Source organism: Hemitrygon akajei, chromosome 19 (genome assembly GCF_048418815.1).
Source record: "Hemitrygon akajei chromosome 19, sHemAka1.3, whole genome shotgun sequence".
Classification (NCBI taxonomy): Eukaryota; Metazoa; Chordata; class Chondrichthyes; order Myliobatiformes; family Dasyatidae; genus Hemitrygon; species Hemitrygon akajei.
In genome coordinates, this window is record NC_133142.1 from 60140530 (window position 1) to 60146713 (window position 6184).

The window sequence follows — 6184 nt, forward strand, 5'->3', positions numbered from 1 at the left end:
TTTAAGATGATGAGGCATAGATCAAATGGATAGCCAGAGACGCCTTCCCCAAGACAGAAATGGCTAATACCAAGGAGCACAATTTTAAAGTGATTTTTAAGGAGGAAATAATACTGTGTGGAAGTGTGGATGCTGAGAGCATGTTCCCATCTGAGGGAAGTGTGGAAGGAAGTGCCATTGTTTCAGAATGAGGGCTCGCCATCTGAGAATACGATGATGGAGGGAGACTTCAAAGTTTTTTTTACACAGAGCATGGTGAGTGGATGAAACACACTGCCAGGGATGATGGTAGAAGCAGATAAATTAGGGACATTTAAGAAACTTAGACAGCTCTCCATTTTTCTATCATCCGTGTGCCTAACTAGGAGGCAAAAGGTATATTAGTCTTAGAGTAGATTAAAAGGTTGGCACAACATCATGGGCCAAAGGGCCTGTACTGTTCAAAAACTGTAAATATTCTCCAATTGAAGAAAACAACTCTTTGCATGAGTACAGAATCAACATACATGAAAATACAAGTGCAAAGACTCGGAACAGGAGCAGGACACTAAGTCCTTGAGATCATTCCTTCAACTCCACTTTCCCACCTATTTGCCATTGTCCATTGTCAAATATCTGTCCCATCTTTCAATGGATTTAGTGTCCCTGCCTTCAGAGAATTCCAAAGATTCATCACCCTTTTGGAGAAGAAGTCTCCCTCCATCATCGTATTCTCAGATGGCGAGCCCTCATTCTGAAACAATGGCACTTCCTTCCACACTTCCCTCAGATGGGAACATGCTCTCAGCATCCACACAGTATTTGACACTTCTACCCTGGGGAGAAAGATTCTGTCCACCTACCCTATCTATTGCTCTCATAAGTAATATACTTTTATAAGCTCTCCCCTCAGCCTCCAAAAGTCCAGAGAAAACAACCCAAGTCTGCTTGCGCACTCCTTATAGCTAACCAAGCAGCATCCTGGAGAACAACTTCTGCATCCTCTTGGAAGCCCCCACATCTTTCCTGCGTGCATTTGGACCACAAGATCCCTCTGTACCCCAGTGCTCTTAAAGATCTTACATTTGACCTGTCAAAGTGTAACACCTCATACTTGCCCGATTAAATCCAATTTGTTGTTTCTCTGCCTGTATCTACAACTGATCTAAGTCCCTACTATATGCCTTGGCAACCTTAGTAACTGTCTATAATGCCACCATTTTTGTTACACTATATTTCACTACATGTTTCAGTAAGATTGCCTCCCAATGTTCTATGTTGTAAGGAGCATAGTTCACGGTTTCCTAATTAGGCACTATCTTCATTACAGGAATTGACATTGAGAACTTTTTATTTAGAGCCACACAGCAACAAAACAGGCTCTGTGGTCCAGTGAATCTGTACTAGCCATCAAGCACCCACTAATCTTCCACTAATCCCAGCATCTCCTCCCAATTTCTTCAATCTACCTGCATAGCACACAGAATTTACAGTGCCCACCCTGGTTGTCTTTGGGATGTGGGTGGAAACCATATAATTCATAGTAATATGCCTTATCACAAGATACGTCTTTTTATTTGTTTAAAGGTGATTATTAATAGAATTATTCAAACTTGAGCAAGAGTGCCTACTAATATACCAAATCATGACATAATCTTATGAATACTTTGAAAAATGTATATCCTTCAATATTTTCTAACACAGATGATGTTTGATTAGTTTATACTTAACATAGGTAGATATCACAAGTTTTTCTGCCTCTGAATTTAGAATCAAAGTGCGAGATTGTTGGATCCAACTGTTTCTTTGCAGTTTAACAATTAATCAATCTGCTTATATTTTATGTAGTTCTTATCTGCAGGTAACAGTTTAATATGTTTCCTAGTGGCCACAGTATGTATATGCAAGTTCAGTCTGTCGCCTGGTAGTTATATTGGTAAGATTCTGAAAAGTTCTAGAAACTTCCCTTGGTGCTGCATTACTTGAATGAAGATATTTCTCATTGGTTAACTCTTATCTATGAATTTGAATGGAATATCTAATACATATTGGTACCAACAACATAGGGAGAAGGTCCTGAAAACAGCATTCAGGGAGTTAGGAAGAAAGATGAGAACAGGACCTCAAGGGTAGTTAATCTTAGGATAGCTGCCTGTGAGGTTAGGTATAGAATGAGGTGGCAGATAAATGTGTGGCTGAAGAATTGGATCGGGGGCAGGGATTCAGATTTCTAGGGCAGGTGGGACCTGTACAAAAGGGATAGGTTGAACTTGAATCTGAGGGAAACCAATATTCTTGCAGGCAGATTTACTAGAGCTGTTGGGAGTGGGTGGTAATGTTGAGTAGCTCCAGATTCCAGACTTAAATGAATCCAATCCAAAAAAAGCCCATCCATCAGCTTGATCTATTTTAGCTGCTTCTTTAGGGATATGATTAAGCCAAATTCATTATGTCCTCAGACTTGTCAGGTATGTACGTAAGTACAACACTCCTTGCCTATAGCTGCACACATTCCCCTCTTAACTGTCAAGAGAAGATCTAACGCTATCCGACTTTGAAGGACCATCTGACGCAAGGTGACTATTTCTGTTGTTACTTTTCCCAAGGCAACAGCAGTTTCATTTTTAATCTTTCTAATACTCCTTCCAATGCCATAAAATGAAAATAAAATTGATGCAAAATGACCTCCTTCTTAATTGTCTCATTTACCCCGAGACTCAGGAGGTAAAGCTAAGGTGTGTGTATGACTCATAGCAGGGAAACATTTCCTAAATAACAAGATCCTAACCCACTATGTGGGAGATCTAAGCTTCACTTCTGCACAAAAAGTACATAATGTTTGAAAAGGACCTTCCCACCAAGATCCCAGTGGTTTCTTGGTCAGCACCCACGCACCAAGAACCTGGTGTGCCATCCTTCCAATGGATTACTGCAAGCAGCAGAAACCTGTTGCGATGCAGACTGGACAGCTTGGGTTAATTAACCTACCACCATAATATGTATATCAGCCTCCTTGAAATCGAGGGCAGTGGCATAGGATGCCCTGTTACCACCTCGAATGGACTTAGTTTAGTTTTTCTGTTGGGGTTGCTCTGATGCTACATAAGACCATAGGAAGGGGCATAGGCCATGGTACACCTTCCTCATGAGACTTAGTCAGCCATTGATTCATTCATTCAACTTGTCCTGGTGACTCTGGGTGATGTGGACAATGAAAAGACCATTTGGTGCACATCAGTCAACATAATTTCTGGTGAACACTCGCAGTGACGTGTGCTGCTTGGTCAGAGTCGATGTGACATGGCAATCCCCATCTAGGAACACATCCTTGATCAGAGTTTTTGCTGAGTGTGTGGTGGTAGCTTTCTTTGCTGGAATAACTTCCACCCATCCTGAAAACTTGTCCACTGTTACCAGTGCATCTGAGTATCCTGACACATGGCAAAGAAATGTAGTCCACTAGTAAGTGTGAAAATAGACCAGGTGGGGCAAGAGCACTTAATTGTGGTAGCTTTTCCAGGATTTGTTTTCTAGCATGTCATGCATCTTTCAAACATTTGTCAAGCTTATCCTATGAACTTTGGATTCCACCACTACTGGGAGAATCTATTGATCATTTTGTCCATTCCAAAGTGTCCTCGGGAATGTGCCTGCTGTGCCACATAAGGCAGCAACATAGTTGGAGCTACTCATCTATGACTAGTGCTCCATCACTGTTTAGCTTCGACCATTTTCCAACCAGATCTATTTTACCTGGCCAGAGCATTGAGCTTGCATCCCTCATATATCACGTATGCTCTCCTATGATACAGAGTTTGTTTCCATAATTCTAGTTTCACTACAGACGTTCTCAGTATTATTATTTTTTATACTCCTTCCCATGCTGCCCATTTTGCAATTTCATCCACAAATGTATTTCCACTGCTTTCCATTGTAATCATTTTGGAGTGGCTTTTACAGTTTAATTCAACAACTTCTGACGCTGTTGTAAGTTCATGTACTAGTTAGCCATTCTTGTTTGGGATTCTTACAGCCATAAGAAATCCTTTTTATCTCCATAAGTTTCCAAAGTCATGAAGAACTCTGAAAGCATAACGAGAATCAGTGTAGATATTAGCTGATTTCCCTTCTGCCAACTAAATGTCTCCAATTAGGTCTTTGGTTCTGCCTGTTGTGCAGCGGAACCAGGAGCCATGCTTCCTGATATCAGTCCCAGAGACAATGGTCCATCCAGCCATTCGAATTTCTCTGCCAATAATCAAGGGGCCATCAGTGTACAGACCTTTGGCAGAGTAATAACCAACAAGACGCTGTCAGTCTCCATGTTCTTGAGTTAAGACTGACATCATGTAGCCATGATTCTCATTGACATACAGGGCAAAAGGGCTTTCTGTATCGGGGATTCCTAATGCTGGTGCTGTACACAATGCCCCCTGATAAAGTTTGAATGGCTTTCAGTTGTTCCTCATTAAGGGTCGCCTGAGCCGCTATAGCCTTTAGCGGATTGTTGAGTGGTTGAGCAATAGTTGATGGATCTGCCACTATCTTGGCAATATATTGATTATCTGTGGTTTCATCTTCAGTCATATGTGTCTTCACGTCCTTAGTCTTTATTGGAGCAAGCTGTGACATTGCTGTCAATCTGTTACATCACTGTCATGCTTACGTGAGTCACTAGGGGATGCTGTAGAGTACATGTCATGTCTATCCTGTAGGTCTTCAGAGTTAAGATAGTATCATTGTCTAGGAGGACAGTCCAACTTAACTGTGATTCTTCGGAATTCAGAAGGTGGTGTGGTCTTAGGAGACTGTTAAATGTAGAAGGTATTTTCCAGGGTGATGCTTTAGAAGAAACATCACTGGTAGCATCACTAGCAGGACTGTCCACTTGAAGTTCCTGTTCAATTTTTCCATATTATTTTGGTTTGCTTCTGAGTTCCGTAAAATGTATTTCAATTTGATTACTGTAATTTTTTTGCTCATTCGGTTAATACAGAGATTTATTCCTTTTACTCTTTACTTTGTCTATAATACCGTTTTTGTAGTTTATCGCAAGTTTTGCATTTCTTTCCCAATCGATTAGTAAAAGTATTTACTCACTCCGTTAACTCTTTCATTTACTCGCACATTTGATCAAGTCGACTATGTGGACTTACCTCTAATTCCCTAGTAGCCATTTCAGATTTTTATTTCCCTCAATGATTCTCTGAATTTTATCACATGCCTTCTTATTCTTTAGTAAACTTAACATTGTTGGTATTTTTTGTGCAGATATTTTCATTAATTTTTATCAAACTGAGATGTACTAAGTGCTCATAGTAGGTTTCACAGCTTTGTCCATTATTTTTATTCAATCTTAATTCATATACACTTTATATTACTTTGACTGTGATCTCAAGCTATTAATAGTTTGCAGCCAAAATTTTAATAGGTTGTTCTGCAACCCAGATTTAATTTTTTTCGTGCTCCGCAAGGTTGCATATACTTCTGTTTTCTTATGCAATCTATTGGCCTGCATGAATTTAATTTTTTTTTAATCTGTACACTGCCGCCTGTACAAGTTTTTTTTGATGCTCCACTGGCTTTCATATTTAATCCGTACTCTTCTGGTTTGCATTTATTTTTACAGATCAGTTTTCAAAATCGCAACGCAGTGGTTTCTCAATCCTACTTCTTTCTGATGTATTGAAGGTAGAAAAAATGTTCTCTCAGATAAATGAGAACAGAGGATGTTTTTACCCCTTTTCTTGAGCATTGAATTCACTTAGATTGCAAATGTTCCAAGTTCTTAAACTTCACCACCATGCTCACCGACTATGCCAGTTGTTGGATTCTGACATTTTAATCCAAGGCTTATTGAGAAGTCAGGAAAGAGGCACAAAAATTGTTACTTAACAATCATTTTAGTAAGTGTTAATAGAACAAAGAGAAAGGTTGAAAGATAGAGGTCTACTAGTTGAAGAGAGAGAGAACTAAGATAGTACTGCCTCGTGATGCAGCTCTTTTGCTGCACAGGTAAGGAAAATTCCGTTCAAAGTAAGAGTTAACCAATGAGAAAGTTCTTTTTCATGTAATGCTGCACCAAGGGAAGCTTCCAGAACTTTACGGAATTATACCAATAATACCACTAAGGGCTATACTGAACTTGTATATACAAACGTTTGTACATACTGTGGTCACTAGGAAGCATTTTAAAATGTTATGT

At 39.7% G+C, this 6184-nt stretch overlaps 1 protein-coding gene across 6 annotated transcripts in view; it reads left to right on the forward strand.

The window, feature by feature from the left end:
• cacna2d2a (calcium channel, voltage-dependent, alpha 2/delta subunit 2a) overlaps window positions 1–6184 on the forward strand; it is a 904752-nt gene that overhangs the window by 428346 nt on the left and 470222 nt on the right. The gene's annotated exons all lie outside the window — the stretch shown is intronic.